Consider the following 18,028-nt stretch of genomic DNA (forward strand, 5'->3'; position numbering starts at 1 on the left):
TCTTTTCTCTTCTATTCTCTTCTTTTCGCTTTTTCTTAGTTTCACTATTCTTTTCTTTTCTCTGTTCTCTTTTCCCTTTTCTCTTCTTTTCATATTTCTCTTCATTTCTCTGTTCTCTTCTTTTCTCTTTTCTCTATTCTCTTCATTTCTCTTTTCTCTTCGTTTCTCCTTTCTCTTTTCTCATTTCTCATCTTCTTTTCTCTTCTCTTCTTTTCTCTTCTTTTCTTTTTTCTCTTTTCTTTTCTCTTCTTTTCTCTTTTCTCTTCTTTTCTCTTTTCTCTTTTGTCTTTTGTCTTCTTGTCTCTTTTCTCTTCTTTTCTCTTTTCTCTTTTCTCAATAGTCTTCTTTTCTATTCTTATCTCTTTCCCCTTCTTTTCTCTTTTCACTTTTCTCTTTTCTTTTCTCTTCTTTTCTCTTCTTATCTTTTTTCTTTTCCTTTCTCTTTTCTCTTTTCTCTTCTTTTCCCTTCTTTTCTCATTTCTCTTTCATCTTTCCGCTAATCTTCTCTTTTCTCTTTTAAATTCGTTTCTCTTTTCTCTTTTCTTTTCTCTTTTTTCTTTTGTCTTCTTTCCTCTTCTTTTCTTTTTTCTCTTTCCTTTTCTCTACTTTTCTCTTTTCTCTTGTTTTCTCTTTTCTCTTGTTTTCTCTTTTATCTCCCTTTCACTTTTCTCTTCTTTTCTCGTTTCTCTTTTCTCTTTTGTATTCTTTTCTCTTTTCTCTCCTTTACTATTTTCTCTTTTCACTTCTTTTCTCATCTTTTTCTCTTTTGTCTTTTCTCTTCATTTCTCTTTTCACTTCTTTACTCTTTTCTCTTCTTTGCTCTTTTCCCTTCTGTTCTCTTTTCGCTTTTTTCTTACTTTCTGTATTCTTTTCTTGTCTCTTTTCTCTTTTCCCTTTTCTCTTCTTTTCATATTTCTCTTCATTTCTCTTCTCTCTTCTTTTCTCTTTACTCTATTCTCTTTTCTCTTTTCTATTCTTTTCTATTTTCTCTTTTCTCTTCGTTTCTCTTTTCTCTTCATTTCTCCTTTCTCTTTTCTCGTTTCTCATCTTTTCTCTTCTTTTCTCTTCTTTACTCTTTTCGTTTCTTTTCTCTTTACTCTTTTCTCTTTCCTCATTTCTCTTTTCCCTTATTTTCTCTGCTTTTCTTTTCTCTTTTCTCTTTTCACTTTTCCCTTCTTTTCAGTTTTCTCTTTTCTCTTTTCTCTTCTTTTGTCTTTTCTCTTTTCTATTTTCCCTTCTTTTCTATTTTCTTTTCTCTTTTCTCTTTTCACTTTCCTCTTTTTTTCACTTTTCTCTTCTTTTCTTTTTTTCTCTTTTCTTTTCTCTTCTCTTCTCTTTTCTCTACTTTTCACTTTTCTATTTTCTTTTCTCTTCAGTCCTCTTCTTTTCTGTTTTGTCTTCTTTTCTCTATTCACTTTTCTTTTTCTCTTTTTTCTCATTTCTCTTCTTTTCTCCGTTCTCTTTTCTCTTATTTACTCTTTTCTCTTTTCATTTTTCTTCTTTTCTCTTCTTTTCTTTTGTTTTCTCTTTTCTCTTCTTTTCTCTTTTCTCTTTTCTGTCCTTTTCTATTTTCTCTTTTCACTTCTTTTCTCTTCTTTTTTCTTTTCTCTTTTTTCTATTCTTTTCTATTTTCTCTTCTTTTCTCTTTTCTCTTTTCGCTTCATTTCCTTTTTCACTTTTCTCTTCTCTCTTCTTTACACTTTTCTCTTTTCTTTTCTCTTGTTTCTCTTTTCTCTTCTTTTCTCTTTTTTCTTCTTTTCTGTTTTCTCTTTTCTCTCCTTTTCTCTTTTCTCTTTTCTCAATAGTCTTCTTTTCTCTTCTTATCTTTTTTCTCTTCTTTTCTCTTTTCTTTTCTCTTCTTTTCTCTTCTTATATTTTTTCTTTCCCTTTCTCTTTTCTCTTTTCTCTTGTTTTCTCTTTTCTTTTCTTTTTTCTCTTCTTTTCACTTTTCTCTTCTCTTTTCTCTTCTTTTCTTTTTTCACATTTCTTTTCTCTTGTTTTCTCTTCTTTTCTCTTTCACTTCTCTTCTCTTTTCTCTTTTCTCTTTTGCATTCTTTACTCTTCTCTCTTTTCTCTCATTTTCTATTTTCTCTTTTCACTTCTTTTCTCGACTTTTCTCTGTTCCCTTCTATTCTCTTCTTTTCACTTTTCTCTTTTCTCTTCTTTTCTCTTTTCTCTTTTCTCTTCTTTACTTTTTTCACTTTTCCCTTCTTTTCTCTTTTCTCTTCTTTTCTCTTTTCACTTTTCTCTTCTTTTGTCTTTTCCCTTTTTCCTTTTCTCTTCCTTTCTCTTTACTCTGCTTGACTCTTTTCAGTTTTCTCTTTTCTGTTCTGTTCCTTTTTCTTTTCTCTTTTCTCTTATTTTCTCTTTTCTCTTCCTTTCTCATTTCTCTTTTCTCGTTTTTCTTTTCTCTTCTTTTCTCTTTTCTCTTATTTTCTCTTTTCCCTTGTTTTCTCTTTTCTCTTCTTTTCCCTTTTCTCTTTTGTCTTTTCCCTTCTTTTCTCTTCTTTTCTCTTTTCTTTTCTCATCTTTTCTCTTTTCTCGTTTCTCTCCTTTTCTCTTCTTTTCTCTTTTCCCTTTTCGATTTGTTTCTCTTTTATCCTCTCTCTTCTCTCTTCATTTTGCTTTTCTCTTTTCTTTTCTCTTCTTTTCTCTTCTTTTCTCTGTTCTCTTCTTTTCTCTTTTCTCTTTTCTCTATTGTCTTCTTTTCTCTTCTTATCGCTTTACTCTTCTTTTCTCTTTTCACTTTTCTCTTTTCTCTTCTTTTTTCTTTTCTCTAATCCCTTTTCTCTTCCTTTCTCTTTTCTCTTTTCTCTTGTTTTCTCTTTTCTCTTGTTTTCTCTTTTATCTCCCTTTCACTTTTCTCTTCTTTTCTCTTTTCTCTTTTCTTTTCTCTTCTTTAAGTTTTTATCTTTTCTTTTCTCTTGTTTTTTCTTCTTTTCTCTTATCACTTCTTTTCTCGTTTCTCTTTTGTATTCTTTTCTCTTTTCTCTCCTTTACTATTTTCTCTTTTCACTTCTTTTCTCATCTTTTTCTCTTTTGTCTTTTCTCTTCATTTCTCTTTTCACTTCTTTACTCTTTTCTCTTCTTTTCTCTTTTCTCTTCTTTGCTCTTTTCCCTTCTGTTCTCTTTTCGCTTTTTTCTTACTTTCTGTATTCTTTTCTTGTCTCTTTTCTCTTTTCCCTTTTCTCTTCTTTTCATATTTCTCTTCATTTCTCTTTTCTCTTCTTTTCTCTTTACTCTATTCTCTTTTCTCTTTTCTATTCTTTTCTATTTTCTCTTTTCTCTTCGTTTCTCTTTTCTCTTCATTTCTCCTTTCTCTTTTCTCGTTTCTCATCTTTTCTCTTCTTTTCTCTTCTTTACTCTTTTCGTTTCTTTTCTCTTTACTCTTTTCTCTTTTCTCATTTCTCTTTTCCCTTATTTTCTCTGCTTTTCTTTTCTCTTTTCTCTTTTCACTTTTCCCTTCTTTTCTGTTTTCTCTATTCTCTTTTCTCTTCTTTTGTCTTTTCTCTTTTCTATTTTCCCTTCTTTTCTATTTTCTTTTCTCTTTTCTCTTTTCACTTTTCTTTTTCTCTTTTTTCTCATTTCTCTTCATTTCTCTGTTCTCTTTTCTCTTATTTACTCTTTTCTCTTTTCATTTTTCTTCTTTTCTCTTCTTTTCTTTTGTTTTCTCTTTTCTCTTTTCTCTTTTCTGTCCTTTTCTATTTTCTCTTTTCACTTCTTTTCTCTTCTTTTTTCTTTTCTCTTTTTTCTATTCTTTTCTATTTTCTCTTCTTTTCTCTTTTCGCTTCATTTCCTTTTTCACTTTTCTCTTCTCTCTTCTTTACACTTTTCTCTTTTCTTTTCTCTTGTTTCTCTTTTCTCTTCTTTTCTCTTTTTTCTTCTTTTCTGTTTTCTCTTATCTCTCCTTTTCTCTTTTCTCTTTTCTCAATAGTCTTCTTTTCTCTTCTTATCTTTTTTCTCTTCTTTTCTCTTTTCTTTTCTCTTCTTTTCTCTTCTTATATTTTTTCTTTTCCTTTCTCTTTTCTCTTTTCTCTTGTTTTCTCTTTTCTTTTCTTTTTTCTCGTCTTTTCACTTTTCTCTTCTCTTTTCTCTTCTTTTCTTTTTTCTCATTTCTTTTCTCTTGTTTTCTCTTCTTTTCTCTTTCACTTCTTTTCTCTTTTCTCTTTTCTCTTTTGCATTCTTTACTCTTCTCTCTTTTCTCTCATTTTCTATTTTCTCTTTTCACTTCTTTTCTCGACTTTTCTCTGTTCCCTTCTATTCTCTTCTTTTCACTTTTCTCTTTTCTCTTCTTTTCTCTTTTCTCTTTTCTCTTCTTTACCTTTTTCACTTTTCCCTTCCTTTCTCTTTTCTCTTTTTTGATTTCTTTTCTCTTCTTTTCTCTTTTCTCTTTTCTCTTTTCTCTTCTTTTGTCTTTTCTCTTTTTCCTTTTCTCTTCCATTCTCTTTACTCTGCTTGACTCTTTTCTCCTCTTTTCAGTTTTCTCTTTTCTGTTCTCTTCCTTTTTCTTTTCTCTTTTCTCTTATTTTCTCTTTTCTCTTCCTTTCTCATTTCTCTTTTCTCTTTTTTCTTTTCTCTTCTTTTCTCTTTTCTCTTGCTTTCTCTTTTCCCTTGTTTTCTCTTTTCTCTTCTTTTCCCTTTTCTCTTTTCTCTTTTCCCTTCTTTTCTCTTCTTTTCTCTTTTCTTTTCTCATCTTTTCTTTTTTCTATTTTCTCTCCTTTTCTCTTCTTTTATCTTTTCCCTTTTTCGCTTTGTTTCTCTTTTATCCTCTCTCTTCTCTCTTCATTTTGCTTTTCTCTTTTCTTTTCTCTTCTTTTCTCTTCTTTTCTTTGGTCTCTTCTTTTCTCTTTTCTCTTTTCTCTATTGTCTTCTTTTCTCTTCTTATCGCTTTACTCTTCTTTTCTCTTTTCACTTTTCTCTTTTCTCTACTTTTCTCTTTTCCCTTCTATTCTCTTCTTTTCAATTTTCTCTTTTCTCTTCTTTTCTCTTTTCTCTTTTCTCTTTACTTTTTTCACTTTTCTCTTCTTTTCGCTTTTCTCTTTTTTGTTTTCTTTTCTCTTCTTTTCTCATCTTTTCTCTTTTCTCTTCTTTTCCCTTTTCTCTTTTCTCTTTTCCCTTCTTTTGTCTTCTTTTCTTTTCTCTTTTCTCTTCTTTTCTTTCCTTTTCTCTTTTCTCTTTTCTCTATTGTCTTCTTTTCTCTTCTTATCTCTTTTCTCTTCTTTTCTCTTTTCACTTTTCTCTTTTCTCTTCTTTTCTCTTTTCACTTTTCCCTTTTCTCTTCCTTTCTATTTACTCTGCTTGACTCTTTTCTCCTCTTTTCAGTTTTCTCTTTTTTTCTCTCTTCCATTTTCTTTTCTCTTTTCTCTTATTTTCTCTTTTCTCTTCCTTTCTCATTTCTCTTTTGTCTTTTTTCTTTTCTCTTCTTTTCTCTTTTGTATTCTTTTCCCTTTTCTCTTTTCTCTTTTCCCTTCTTTTGTCTTCTTTTCTTTTCTCTTTTCTCTTCTTTTCTTTCCTTTTCTCTTTTCTCTTTTCTCTATTGTCTTCTTTTCTCTTCTTATCTCTTTTCTCTTCTTTTCTCTTTTCACTTTTCTCTTTTCTCTTCTTTTCTCTTTTCACTTTTCGCTTTTCTCTTCCTTTCTATTTACTCTGCTTGACTCTTTACTCCTCTTTTCAGTTTTCTCTTTTTTTCTCTCTTCCATTTTCTTTTCTCTTTTCTCTTATTTTCTCTTTTCTCTTCCTTTCTCATTTCTCTTTTGTCTTTTTTCTTTTCTCTTCTTTTCTCTTTTGTATTCTTTTCGCTTTTCTCTTTTCTCTCATTTTCTATTTTCTCTTTTCACTTTTCTCTTCCTTTCTCTTTACTCTGCTTGACTCTTTTCTCCTCTTTTCAGTTTTCTCTTTTTTTCTCTCTTACTTTTTCTTTTCTCTTTTCTCTTCTTTTCCCTTTTCCCTTTTCTCTTTTCCCTTCTTTTCTCTTCTTTTCTTTTCTCTTCTTTTATCTTCTCTCTTTTCTCTTCTTATCTTTTTTCTCTTCTTTTCTCTTTTCACTTTTCTCTTTTCTCTTCTTTTCTCTTTTCTCTTTTCCCTTTTCTCTTCCATTCTCTTTACTCTGCTTGAGTCTTTTCTCCTCTTTTCAGTTTTCTCTTTTTTTTCTCTCCCTTTTTCTTTTCTCTTTTCTCAAATTTTCTCTTTTCTCTTCCTTTAGCATTTCTCTTTTCTCCTTTTTCTTTTCTCATCTTTTCTCTTTTCTCTTGTTTTCTCTTTTTTCTTTTCTCTACTTTTCTCTTCTTTTCTCTTTTCTCTTCGTTTCTACTTTCTCTTTTCTCTTTTCTCTCCTTTTCACTTCTCTCTTTTCTCTTTTCCCTTCTTTTCTTTTCTCTTTTCTCTTTTCTCTTCTTTTCTCTTCTTTTCTCATTTCTCATTCCACTTTTCTCTTCTTTTATCGTTTCTCTTTTAAATTCTTTTCTCTTCTCTTCTTTTTGCTTTTCTTTTTTCTCTTCTTTCCTCTTCTTTTCTTTTTTTCACTTCTTTTCTCTTTTTACTTTTCTCTTCTTTTCTCTTTTCTCTTTTCTTTTCACTTCTTTTCTCTTTTCTCTTGTTTTCTCTTTTCTCTTCTTTTCTCTTTTCTCTTTTCTTTTCTCTTCTTTTCTTTTTTCTCATTTCTTTTCTCTTGTTTTCTCTTCTTTTCTCTTTTCACTTCTTTTCGCTTTTCTCTTTTCTCTTTTGTATTCTTTTCTCTTTTCTCTCATTTTCTATTTTCTCTTTTCACTTCTTTTCTCTACTTTTCTCTTTTCCCTTCTATTCCCTTCTTTTCACTTTTCTCTTTTCTCTTCTTTTCTCTTTTCTCTTTACTTTTTTCACTTTTGTCTTCTTTTCGCTTGTCTCTTTTTTGTTTTCTTTTCTCTTCTTTTCTCATCTTTTCTCTTTTCTCTTCGTTTCTCCTTTCTCTTTTCTCTTTTCTCTTCTTTTCACTTCTCTCTTTTCTCTTTTCCCTTCTTTTCCTTTCTTTTCTCTTTTCTGTTTTCTCTTCTTTTCCCTTCTTTTCTCATTTCTCATTCCACTTTTCTCTTCTTTTATCGTTTCTCTTTTAAATTCTTTTCTCTTCTCTTCTTTTCGCTTTTCTTTTTTCTCTTCTTTCCTCTTCTTTTCTTTTTTCACTTCTTTTCTCTTTTTACTTTTCTCTTCTTTTCTCTTTTCTCTTTTCTTTTCACTTCTTTTCTCTTTTCTCTTGTTTTCTCTTTTCTCTTCTTTTCGCTTTTCTCTTTTCTTTTCTCTTCTTTTCTTTTTTCTCATTTCTTTTCTCTTGTTTTCTCTTCTTTTCTCTTTTCACTTCTTTTCTCTTTTCTCTTTTCTCTTTTGTATTCTTTTCTCTTTTCTCTCATTTTCTATTTTCTCCTTTCACTTCTTTTCTCTACTTTTTTCTTTTCCCTTCTATTCCCTTCTTTTCACTTTTCTCTTTTCTCTTCTTTTCTCTTTTCTCTTTACTTTTTCACTTTTCTCTTCTTTTCGCTTTTCTCTTTTTTGTTTTCTTTTCTCTTCTTTTCTCATCTTTTCTCTTTTCTCTTCTTTTCCCTTTTGTCTTTTCTCTTTTCCCTTCTTTTGTCTTCTTTTCTTTTCTCTTTTCTCTTCTTTTCTTTCCTTTTCTCTTTTCTCTTTTCTCTTTGTCTTCTTTTCTCTTCTTATCTCCTTTCTCTTCTTTTCTCTTTTCATTTTTCTCTTTTCTCTTCTTTTCTCTTTTCTCTTTTCCCTTTTCTCTTCCTTTCTATTTACTCTGCTAGACTCTTTTCTCCTCTTTTCAGTTTTCTCTTTTTTTCTCTACCTTTTTCTTTTCTCTTTTCTCTTATTTTCACTTTTCTCTTCCTTTCTCATTTTTCTTTTCTGGTTTTCCTTTTCTCTTCTTTTCTCTTTTCTCTTCATTTCTCCTTTCTCTTTTCTCTTTTCTCTTCTTTTATCTTTTCTCTTTTCCCTTCTTTTCTTTTCTTTTCTCTTTTCTCTTTTCTCTTTTCCCTTCTTTTCTCTTCTTTTCTTTTCTCTTTTCTCTTCTTTTATCTTTTCTCTTTTCTCTTCTTTTCCCTTCTTTTCTCTTTTCTATTTTCCTTTCACTTTTCTCTTCTTTTCTCTTTTCTCTTTTCTTTTCTCTTCTTTTCTTTTTTATCTTTTCTTTTCTCTTGTTTTCTCTTCTATTCTCTTATCACTTCTTTTCTCTTTCCTCTTTTCTCTCTTGTATTCTTTTCTCTTTTCTCTCCTTTTCTATTTTATCTTTTCAATTCTTTTCTCTTCTTTTCTTTTTTCTCTCTTTTCTCTTCTTTTCTCTTTTCTCTTCTTTAATCTTTTCTCTTTTCTCTTCATCTCTTCTTGTCTCTTTTCTATTCTTTTCTGTTTTCTCTTCTTTTCTCTTTTTTCTTTTCGCTTCGTTTCCCTTTTCCCTTTTCTCTTCTCTCTTCTTTACACTTTTCTCTTTTCTTTTCTCTTCTTTCTCTTTTCTCTTCTTTTCTCTTCTTTTCTGTTTGCTCTTCTTTTCCCTTCTTTTCTCATTTGTATTTCCTCTTTTCTCTTTTCTCTTTTCTTATCTTTCCCTTTTCTATTTTCCTTTCTCTTCTTCCCTCTTCTTTTCTGTTTTCTCTTCTGTTCTCTTTTCTCTTTTCTCTTTTCTCTTGTTTTCTCTTTTTTCTTTTCTCTACTTTTCTCTTCTTTTCTCTTTTCTCTTCGTTTCTACTTTCTCTTTTCTCTTTTCTCTTCTTTTCACTTCTCTCTTTTCTCTTTTCCCTTCTTTTCTTTTCTTTTCTCTTTTCTCTTCTTTTCCCTTCTTTTCTCATTTCTCATTCCACTTTTCTCTTCTTTTATCGTTTCTCTTTTAAATTCTTTTCTCTTTTCTCTTCTTTTCGCTTTTCTTTTTTCTCTTCTTTCCTCTTCTTTTCTTTTTTTCACTTCTTTTCTCTTTTTACTTCTCTCTTTTTTTCTCTTTTCTCTTTTCTTTTCACTTCTTTTCTCTTTTCTCTTCTTTTCTCTTTTCTCTTCTTTTCTCTTTTCTCTTTTCTTTTCTCTTCTTTTCTTTTTTATCTTTTCTTTTCTCTTGTTTTCTCTTCTATTCTCTTATCACTTCTTTTCTCTTTTCTCTCTTGTATTCTTTTCTCTTCTCTCTTTTCTCTCCTTTTCTATTTTTTCTTTTCACTTCTTTTCTCATCTTTTCTCTTTTGTCTTTTCTCTTCATTTCTCTTTTCACTTCTTTACTCTTTTCTCTTCTTTTCTCTTTTATCTTCTTTACTCTTTTCTCTTCTATTCTCTTCTTTTCGCTTTTCTCTTCTTTTCCCTTCTTTTCTCATTTCTCATTCCACTTTTCTCTTCTTTTATCGTTTCTCTTTTAAATTCTTTTCTCTTTTCTCTTCTTTTCGCTTCTCTTTTTTTTCTTCTTTCCTCTTCTTTTCTTTTTTTCACTTCTTTTCTCTTTTTACTTTTCTCTTTTCTCTTTTCTTTTCACTTCTTTTCTCTTTTCTCTTCTTTTCTCTTTTCTCTTCTTTTCTCTTTTCTCTTTTCTTTTCTCTTCTTTTCTTTTTTATCTTTTCTTTTCTCTTGTTTTCTCTTCTATTCTCTTATCACTTCTTTTCTCTTTTCTCTTTTCTCTCTTGTATTCTTTTCTCTTCTCTCTTTTCTCTCCTTTTCTATTTTTTCTTTTCTCATCTTTTCTCTTTTCTCTTTTCTCTTCATTTCTCTTTTCACTTCTTTACTCTTTTCTCTTCTTTTCTCTTTTATCTTCTTTACTCTTTTCTCTTCTATTCTCTTCTTTTCGCTTTTTCGTAGTTTCACTATTCTTTTCTTTTCTCTTTTCTCTTTTCCCTTTTCTCTTCTTTTCATATTTCTCTTCATTTCTCTGTTCTCTTCTTTTCTCTTTAGTCTTTTCTCTTTACTATTCTTTTCTCTTTTCTCTTTTCTCAATAGTCTTCTTTTCTCTTCTTATCTCTTTCCCCTTCTTTTCTCTTTTCACTTTTCTCTTTTCTTTTCTCTTCTTTTCTCTTCTTATCTTTTTTCTTTTCCTTTCTCTTTTCTCTTTTCTCTTCTTTTCCCTTCTTTTCTCATTTCTCTTTCATCTTTCCTCTAATTTTCTCTTTTCTCTTTTAAATTCGTTTCTCTTTTCTCTTTTCTTTTCACTTTTTTTTTTGTCTTCTTTCCTCTTCTTTTCTTTTTTCTCTTTCCTTTTCTCTACTTTTCTCTTTTCTCTTGTTTTCTCTTTTCTCTTGTTTTCTCTTTTATCTCCCTTTCACTTTTCTCTTCTTTTCTCTTTTCTCTTTTCTTTTCTCTTCTTTAAGTTTTTATCTTTTCTTTTCTCTAGTTTTTTCTTCTTTTCTCTTATCACTTCTTTTCTCGTTTCTCTTTTCTCTTTTGTATTCTTTTCTCTTTTCTCTCCTTTACTATTTTCTCTTTTCACTTCTTTTCTCATCTTTTTCTCTTTTGTCTTTTCTCTTCATTTCTCTTTTCACTTCTTTACTCTTTTCTCTTCTTTTCTCTTTTCTCTTCTTTGCTCTTTTCCCTTCTGTTCTCTTTTCGCTTTTTTCTTACTTTCTGTATTCTTTTCTTGTCTCTTTTCCCTTTTCTCTTCTTTTCATATTTCTCTTCATTTCTCTTTTCTCTTCTTTTCTCTTTACTCTATTCTCTTTTCTCTTTTCTATTCTTTTCTATTTTCTCTTTTCTCTTCGTTTCTCTTTTCTCTTCATTTCTCCTTTCTCTTTTCTCGTTTCTCATCTTTTCTCTTCTTTTCTCTTCTTTACTCTTTTCGCTTCTTTTCTCTTTACTCTTTTCTCTTTCCTCATTTCTCTTTTCCCTTATTTTCTCTGCTTTTCTTTTCTCTTTTCTCTTTTCACTTTTCCCTTCTTTTCTGTTTTCTCTTTTCTCTTTTCTCTTCTTTTGTCTTTTCTCTTTTCTATTTTCCCTTGTTTTCTATTTTCTTTTCTCTTTTCTCTTTTCACTTTTCTCTTTTTTTCACTTTTCTCTTCTTTTCTTTTTTCTCTTCTTTTCTTTTTTTCTCTTTTCTTTTCTCTTCTCTTCTCTTTTCTCTCCTTTTCACTTCTCTATTTTCTTTTCTCTTCAGTCCTCTTCTTTTCTGTTTTGTCTTCTTTTCTCTTTTCACTTTTCTTTTTCTCTTTTTTCTCATTTCTCTTCTTTTCTCTGTTCTCTTTTCTCTTATTTACTCTTTTCTCTTTTCATTTTTCTTCTTTTCTCTTCTTTTCTTTTGTTTTCTCTTTTCTCTTCTTTTCTCTTTTCTCTTTTCTGTCCTTTTCTATTTTCTCTTTTCACTTCTTTTCTCTTCTTTTTTCTTTTCTCTTTTTTCTATTCTTTTCTATTTTCTCTTCTTTTCTCTTTTCTCTTTTCGCTTCATTTCCTTTTTCACTTTTCTCTTCTCTCTTCTTTACACTTGTCTCTTTTCTTTTCTCTTGTTTCTCTTTTCTCTTCTTTTCTCTTTTTTCTTCTTTTCTGTTTTCTCTTTTCTCTCCTTTTCTCTTTTCTCTTTTCTCAATAGTCTTCTTTTCTCTACTTATCTTTTTTCTCTTCTTTTCTCTTTTCTTTTCTCTTCTTTTCTCTTCTTATATTTTTTCTTTTCGTTTCTCTTTTCTCTTTTCTCTTGTTTTCTCTTTTCTTTTCTTTTTTCTCTTCTTTTCACTTTTCTCTTCTCTTTTCTCTTCTTTTCTTTTTTCACATTTCTTTTCTCTTGTTTTCTCTTCTTTTCTCTTTCACTTCTCTTCTCTTTTCTCTTTTCTCTTTTGCATTCTTTACTCTTCTCTCTTTTCTCACTTTTCTATTTTCTCTTTTCACTTTTTTTCTCGACTTTTCTCTGTTCCCTTCTATTCTCTTCTTTTCACTTTTCTCTTTTCTCTTCTTTTCTCTTTTCTCTTTTCTCTTCTTTACTTTTTTCACTTTTCCCTTCTTTTCTCTTTTCTCTTCTTTTCTCTTTTCACTTTTCTCTTTTCTCTTCTTTTGTCTTTTCTCTTTTTCCTTTTCTCTTCCTTTCTCATTACTCTGCTTGACTCTTTTCTCCTCTTTTCAGTTTTCTCTTTTCTGTTCTCTTCCTTTTTCTTTTCTCTTTTCTCTTATTTTCTCTTTTCCCTTGTTTTCTCTTTTCTCTTCTTTACCCTTTTCTCTTTTGTCTTTTCCCTTCTTTTCTCTTCTTTTCACTTTTCTTTTCTCATCTTTTCTCTTTTCTCTTTTCGCTTTGTTTCTCTTTCATCCTCTCTCTTCTCTCTTCATTTTGCTTTTCTCTTTTCTTTTCTCTTCTTTTCTCTGTTCTCTTCTTTTCTCTTTTCTCTATTGTCTTCTTTTCTCTTCTTATCGCTTTACTCTTCTTTTCTCTTTTCACTTTTCTCTTTCCTCTTCTTTTCTCTTTTCTCATTTCCCTTTTCTCTTCCTTTCTCTTTACTCTTCTTTACTCTTTTCTCTTCTTTTCAGTTTACTCTTTTCTTTTCTCTTCTTATCTCTTTTCACTTTTCTCTTATTTTCTCGTTTCTCTTCCTTTCTCATTTCTCTTTTCTCTTTTTTCTTTTCTCTTCTTTTCGCTTTTCTCTTGTTTTCTCTTTTCTCTTTTCTGTACTTTTCTCATCTTTTCTCTTTTCTCTTGTTTTCTCTTTTTTCTTTTCTCTACTTTTCTCTTCTTTTCTCTTTTCTCTTCGTTTCTCCTTTCTCTTTTCTCTTTTCTCTTCTTTTCCCTTCTTATCTAATTTCTCATTCCACTTTTCTCTTCTTTTATCGTTTCTCTTTTAAATTCTTTTCTCTTTTCTCTTCTTTTCCCTTTTCTTTTTTTCTCTTCTTTTCTTTTTTCTCTTCTTTTCTCGTTTTACTTTTCTCTTCTTTTCTCTTTTCTCTTGTTTTCTCTTTTCTCTTCTTTTCTCTTTTCTCTTTTCTTTTCTCTTCTTTTCTTTTCATTCATTTCTTTTCTCTTGTTTTCTCTTCTTTTCTCCTCTTTTCAGTTTTCTCTTTTCTGTTCTCTTCCTTTTTCTTTTCTCTTTTCTCTTATTTTCTCTTTTCTCTTCCTTTCTCATTTCTCTTTTCTCTTTTTCTTTTCTCTTCTTTTCTCTTTTCCCTTGTTTTCTCATTTCTCTTCTTTTCCCTTTTCTCTTTTCTCTTTTCTCTTTTCCCTTCTTTTCTCTTCTTTTCTCTTTTCTTTTCTCATCTTTTCTCTTTACTCTGCTTGACTCTTTTCTCCTCTTTTCAGTTTTCTCTTTTCTGTTCTCTTCCTTTTTCTTTTCTCTTTTCTCTTATTTTCTCTTTTCTCTTCCTTTCTCATTTCTCTTTTCTCTTTTTTCTTTTCTCTTCTTTTCTCTTTTCTCTTGTTTTCTCTTTTCTCTTTTCACTTCTTTTCCCTGCTTTTCTAATTTCTATTTCCTCTTTTCTCTTTTCTCTTTTCTCTTCTTTTCTCTTTTCTATTTTCCTTTCTCTTCTTTCCTCTTCTTTTCTCTTTTCTCTTCTTTTCTCTTTTCATTTTTCTTTTTCTCTTTTTTTCTCGTTTTTTCTTCTTTTCTCTTTTCTCATTTGTCTTTTCCCTTAGTTTCTCTTCTTTTTTTCTCTTTTGTCTTTTCTCATCATTTCTATTTTCTCTTCTTTTCTCTTTTCTCTTTTCTCTTTTCCTTTCTTTTCTTTTCTCTTTTCTCTTTTCACTTTTCCCTTCTCTTCTGTTTTCTCTTTTCTCTTTTCTCTTGTTTTCACTTTTCTCTTCTTTTCTTTTCTCATCTATTCTCTTTTCTCTTCTTTTCCCTTTTCTCTTTTCTCTTCTATTCTCTTCTTTTCATTTTTTGTCTTTTCTCTTCTTTTCTCTTTTCTCTTCTTTTATTTTTTCACTTTTCTCTTCTTTTCGCTTTTCTCTTTTTTGTTTTCTTTTCTGTTCTTTTGTCATCTTTTCACTTTTCTCTTGTTTTCCCTTTTCTCTATTGTTCTTTTCTCTTCTTATCTCTTTTCTCTTCTTATCTCTTTTCTCTTCTTTTCTCTTCTTTTCTCTTTTCTCTTCTTTTCTCTTTTCTCTTTTCTCTTCATTTCTCTTTTCTCTTCGTTTCTCCTTTCTCTTTTCTCAATTCTCATCTTCTTTTCTCTTCTCTTCTTTTCTCTTTTCTCTTCTTTTCTCTTTTCTCTTTTCTCTTTTGTCTTCTTGTCTCTTTTCTCTTCTTTTCTCTTTTCTCTTTTCTCAATAGTCTTCTTTTCTCATCTTATCTCTTTATTCTTCTTTTCTCTTTTCACTTTTCTCTTTTCTCTTCTTTTCTCTTTTCTCTTTTGCCATTTCTCTTCCTTTCTCTTTACTCTGCTTGACTCTTTTCTCCTCTTTTCAGTTTTCTCTTTTTTTCTCTCTTCCTTTTTCTTTTCTCTTTTCTCTTATTTTCTCTTTTCTCTTCCTTTCTCATTTCTCTTTTCTCTTTTTTCTTTTCTCTTCTTTTCTCTTTTCACTTGTTTTCTCTTTGCTCTTTTCTCAACTTTTCTCTGCTTTTCTCTTTTCTCTTCGTTTCTCCTTTCTCTTTTCTCTTTTCTCTTTCCTCTTCTTTTCTCTTTCCTATTTTCTCTTTTCTCTTTTCTCTTCTTTTCTCTTCTTTTCTCTTTTCTTTTCTCTTTTCTCTTTTCTCTTTCTCTCCTTTTCTCTTCTTTTCTCATTTCTATTTCCGCTTTTCTCTTTTCCCTTTTCTCTTCTTTTCTCTTTTCTATTCTCCCTTCTCTTCTTTCCTCTTCTTTTCTCTTTTGTCTTCTTTTCTCTTTTCTCTTTTCTCTTCGTTTCTCCATTCTCTTTTCTCGTTTCTCGTCTAATTTTATTTTCTCTTCTTTTTTTTTCTTTTCTTTTCTCTTCTTTTCTCTTTTCTCTTTTCTCTTTTGTCTTCTTTTCTCGTTTCTCTTTTCGCTTCATTTCTCTTTTCTCTTCTCTATTCTTTTCGCTTTTCTCTCTTCTTTTCTCTTCTTTTCCCTTCTTTTCTCATTTCTATTTCCTCTTTTCTCTTTTCTCGTCTTTTCTCTTTTCTATTTCCCTTTCTCTTCTTTCCTCTTCTTTTCTCTTTTCTCTTTTCTCTTTGTTTCTCTATTCTCTTCCTTTCTCCATTCTCTTTTCTCGTTTCTCATCTTATTTTCTTTTCTCTTCTTTTCTTTTTTTCTCTTTTCTTTTCTCTTCTTTTCTCTTTTCTCTTTTCTCTTTTCTCCCCTTTTCTATTTTCTCTTTTCACTTCTTTTCTCTTTCCTCTTTTATTCTCTTCGTTTCTCATTTCACTTCTTTTATGTTTTCTGTTTTCTCTTCTTTTCTCTCTTCTCTTCATTTCTCTTTTCTCTTTTCGCTTCATTTCTATTTTCTCTTTTCTCTTCTCTCTTCTTTTCGCTTTTCTCTCTTCTTTTCTCTTCTTTTCTCGTTTCTCTTCTTTTCCCTTCTTTTCTCATTTCTATTTCCACTTTTCTCTTTTCCCTTTTCTCTTCTTTTCTCTTCTTTTCTCTTTTCTCTTTTCTCTTTGTTTCTCTTTTCTCTTCGTTTCTCCATTCTCTTTTCTCGTTTCTCGTCTTATTTTATTTTCTCTTCTTTTCTTTTATTTTATTTTCCTTTCTCTTCTTTTCTCTTTTCTCTTTTCTCTTTTGTCTTCTTTTCTCTTTTCTCTTTTCGCTTCATTTCTCTTTTCTCTTCTCTATTCTTTTCGCTTTTCTCTCTTCTTTTCTCTTCTTTTCTCTTCTTTTCCCTTCTTTTCTCATTTCTATTTCCTCTTTTCTCTTCTTTTCTCTTCTTTTCTCTTTTCTCTTTTCTCTTTGTTTCTCTTTTCTCTTCGTTTCTCCATTCTCTTTTCTCGTTTCTCGTCTTATTTTATTTTCTCTTCTTTTCTTTTATTTTATTTTCCTTTCTCTTCTTTTCTCTTTTCTCTTTTCTCTTTTGTCTTCTTTTCTCTTTTCTCTTTTCGCTTCATTTCTCTTTTCTCTTCTCTATTCTTTTCGCTTTTCTCTCTTCTTTTCTCTTCTTTTCTCTTCTTTTCCCTTCTTTTCTCATTTCTATTTCCTCTTTTCTCTTCTTTTCTCTTTTCTATTTTCCTTTCTCTTCTTTCCTCTTCTTTTCTCTTTTCTCTTTTCTCTTTGTTTCTCTATTCTCTTCCTTCCTCCATTCTCTTTTCTCATTTCTCATCTTATTTTCTTTTCTCTTCTTTTCTTTTTTCTCTATTCTTTTCTCTTCTTTTCTCTTTTCTCTTTTCTCTTTTCTCCCCTTTTCTATTTTCTCTTTTCACTTCTTTTATCTTTTCTCTTTTATTCTCTTCGTTTCTCATTTCACTTCTTTTATGTTTTCTGTTTTCTCTTCTTTTCTCTCTTCTCTTCTTTTCTCTTTTCTCTTTTCGCTTCATTTCTCTTTTCTCTTTTCTCTTCTCTCTTCTTTTCGCTTTTCTCTCTTCTTTTCTCTTCTTTTCTCGTTTCTCTTCTTTTCCCTTCTTTTCTCATTTCTATTTCCGCTTTTCTCTTTTCCCTTTTCTCTTCTTTTCTCTTTTCTATTTTCCCTTCTCTTCTTTCCTCTTCTTTTCTCTTTTCTATTTTCTCTTTGTTTCTCTTTTCTCTTCGTTTCTCCATTCTCTTTTCTCGTTTCTCGTCTTATTTTATATTCTCTTCTTTTCTTTTCTTTTTTTTTCTCTTCTTTTCTCTTTTCTCTTTTGTCTTCTTTTCTCTTTTCTCTTTTCTCTCCTTTTCTATTTTCTCTTTTCACTTCTTTTCTCTTTTCTCTTTTATTCACTTATTTCTCTTTTCCCTTTTCACTTCTTTTATCTTTTCTGTTTTCTCTTCTTCTCTCTCTTCTCTTCTTTTCTCTTTTCTCTTATCACTTCATTTCTCTTTTCTCTTTTCTCTTCTCTCTTCTTTTCGCTTTTTGCTCTTCTTTTCTCTTTTCTCTTTTCACTTCTTTTCCCTTCTTTTCTAATTTCTATTTCCTCTTTTCTCTTTTCTCTTCTTTTCTCTTTTCTATTTTCCTTTCTCTTCTTTCCTCTTCTTTTCTCTTTTCTCTTCTTTTCTCTTTTCATTTTTCTTTTTCTCTTTTTTTCTCGTTTTTTCTTCTTTTCTCTTTTCTCATTTCTCTTTTCCCTTAGTTTCTCTTCTTTTTTTCTCTTTTGTCTTTTCTCTCTTTTCTTCTTTTCTCTTCTTTTCTCTTTTCTCTTCTTTTCCCTTCTTTTCTCATTTCTCTTTTCTCTATTCTGTTCTTTTCTCATCATTTCTATTTTCTCTTCTTTTCCCTTTTCTCTTTTCTCTTTTCCCTTCTTTTCTTTTCTCTTTTCTCTTTTCACTTTTCCCTTCTCTTCTGTTTTCTCTTTTCTCTTTTCTCTTGTTTTCACTTTTCTCTTCTTTTCTTTTTTTCTCTTTTGTTTTCTCTTCCTTTCTCTTTTCTCTTCTTTTCTCTTTTCTATTTTCTTTTCTCTTCATTCCTCTTCTTTTCTGTTTTCTCTTCTTTTCTCTTTTCTCTTTTGTCTTCTTTTCTCTTTTCTCTTTTCTCTCCTTTTCTATTTTCTCTTTTCACTTCTTTTCTCTTTTCTCTTTTATTCACTTCTTTTCTCTTTTCCCTTTTCACTTCTTTTATCTTTTCTGTTTTCTCTTCTTCTCTCTCTTCTCTTCTTTTCTCTTTTCTCTTATCACTTCATTTCTCTTTTCTCTTTTCTCTTCTCTCTTCTTTTCGCTTTTTGCTCTTCTTTTCTCTTTTCGCTTTTCACTTCTTTTCCCTTCTTTTCTAATTTCTATTTCCTCTTTTCTCTTTTCTCTTTTCTCTTCTTTTCTCTTTTCTATTTTCCTTTCTCTTCTTTCCTCTTCTTTTCTCTTTTCTCTTCTTTTCTCTTTTCATTTTTCTTTTTCTCTTTTTTTCTCGTTTTTTCTTCTTTTCTCTTTTCTCATTTCTCTTTTCCCTTAGTTTCTCTTCTTTTTTTCTCTTTTGTCTTTTCTCTCTTTTCTTCTTTTCTCTTCTTTTCTCTTTTCTCTTCTTTTCCCTTCTTTTCTCATTTCTCTTTTCTCTATTCTGTTCTTTTCTCATCATTTCTATTTTCTCTTCTTTTCTCTTTTCTCTTTTCTCTTTTCCCTTCTT

This window comes from Chiloscyllium punctatum, chromosome 8 (genome assembly GCF_047496795.1).
Source record: "Chiloscyllium punctatum isolate Juve2018m chromosome 8, sChiPun1.3, whole genome shotgun sequence".
Lineage (NCBI taxonomy): Eukaryota > Metazoa > Chordata > Chondrichthyes > Orectolobiformes > Hemiscylliidae > Chiloscyllium > Chiloscyllium punctatum.